Raw genomic sequence first — 2,190 nt, forward strand, 5'->3', positions numbered from 1 at the left:
GGGGGGGGGGGGGGGGGGGGGGGGGGGGGGGGGGGGGGGGGGGGGGGGGGGGGGGGGGGGGGGGGGGGGGGGGGGGGGGGGGGGGTGGTTTCAGATTTAGAATCACAAAAAGCCGCTCTAAACCCCCTCATTTTTTTTTTTTAAGCCTGGTCCATTATTGGAAAATTTTCCCAAACATCTTTCCTCAAGAAATAAAGGAACGGGCATATGATGTAATGGCATATATTTCTGTTGCAAACCTGGGTTGCCTTGTGCTCTTTTTTCACAAAAAACTTTAGAAAACCGTAGTAGAAAGCGTAGCAATTTCATTAAGAACTGCGTACTGCCTTAAGGAAATTTGACTCAAGAAAATTTCTTAGCCTTCTTGTACGTCATTTTATATGGAGTTTTTGCTTTTCTTGAGAGCTGCATACAGGCCTTAAACAAACTTCTTTAACCCTTAATTAGGTGCATAAAAAAGCACACATGTAGTCACATGGGGTCCCCAGTGACCCCTATAAAAGTGTTGAAAAAAGAGTTTCCAAAATAAATAAAAAAGTGTGTATTAACAAAAATATTAAAGTTCTCTATTATCAATATTGTATATTTTTCGAGCTCAAGGCCACCTGAAAATCAAAACACAATTTTTGATTTTGCATTCGTTTTTATTTGCCGATATTTCAACTTCAGTCTGAAGTCATCATCAGAATTCTGGAATATAATGATTTCCCCTTGTCGTTGATAAACAAAATGATTCGTTATTACTACGTTGGTACTACTAAACATGGGACAAATAAAGACAGGGAATACAAAATTTACAAATCATCAACATATGTTCCAGGGATATCCGAAAGGGTTAAGAATTCGAGTACATATGATAAAGAAAATTATATAATAGCAACAAGACGGCCTTGTTATATTATTGTAAGAATACGGGACATTATCCAAACTTTGACAACGTAACAATTTTAGAAAAGGAAAAGCATTACCATAAACGCTATACTTTGGAAATGCTGCATATTATGAACACCCCTAACAATAAAATGATCAACTTCAAATCGGACACCGACAATTGCGCGCATGTTTATCGCAACTTAATTCTAAGGCAACAACAGCCGTCATCGATTCGCCACTTCGCTGCTGGCTAAGTTTGAGTTCCGGTCGCTTAACGCTAACGAAAAGTTTTGCATACGAAAGCAACAACAAAGTTAGCTAGCATGGATAGACGATAGCGAGTTTGGTTATACCTCATTGAGTTCGTTCGTTTCGTCATTCGGTAACTGTTGGCGAATCGATAGCGGCTAACAATTCATATTATAGGTGTCATATGTTCGTTCGCAGTCCACTCCCATTCCGTACCTTATATGCTGCGGGCAACAACAAGAGAGAGCTGCAGCGATATGCATACATATTTATGTCTTACTGTTCGTTTTCCAATGTATTGTTGTTCGTGGATTTTTGTTTACAATTACTGTATTTCGAATTGTTTACATTCTCATGTTGATGTTTTCTATTGTCTTCAAAATTGCTTGTTTAAATATTGTTTTTAGCATGATACAATAATTCTTAGAAGGTAGTTTCACTTCTTCTTCTTATCCGCCATGTTAGCTATCTGACAGAAAACGTGTTTCGTATTTTTGGTTGTACCAACTTAAAAAAAAAAATCCAGCCTTTGACGTTGGAAAAATAAATAATAGATTTCGAATTTTTTTTAATAATTTGCTTCATAAAAAATTAACTGCTGCTTTCGTGGATATTGCAACACACGGAATTGATGTGTGGATACAGCTATAAGAGCCACCGCATACCACAGACTTTATCGGCCTATTTAAATAGTAAGGCTCGCTTTAAATATGTACATGAAGATGTATGGAGGTGCGCACACTACACCAGCTTAATCGCTCCGAGAAATAAGTTGTGGTGCAATGGAAAGACTAGCGAGCCCATCTAAATCGGCGGCCGATAAAGTCCGTGGTGTGCGATGGATCTAGTCCATTATAAACAAGAAATATTGCCGTTATATTTTCATTTTTATGATTTTTATTCATGTGATTAGCAGTGGAAAAAATTTATGTATTAAATACGTATATTTATATTAAAAATTAAGTGATCAGTTATGAAACATATACATCTTTACATGTTCTGTTAAAAAATTTCTAAAATAACAAGCGAAAATCCCCAAGTTCTATATCGTAGCAGTGGCCACATTGC

This window comes from Rhagoletis zephyria, unplaced genomic scaffold, assembly GCF_001687245.7.
Source record: "Rhagoletis zephyria isolate East Lansing unplaced genomic scaffold, Rhagoletis_zephyria_1.1 Rzeph_scaffold_00030, whole genome shotgun sequence".
Lineage (NCBI taxonomy): Eukaryota > Metazoa > Arthropoda > Insecta > Diptera > Tephritidae > Rhagoletis > Rhagoletis zephyria.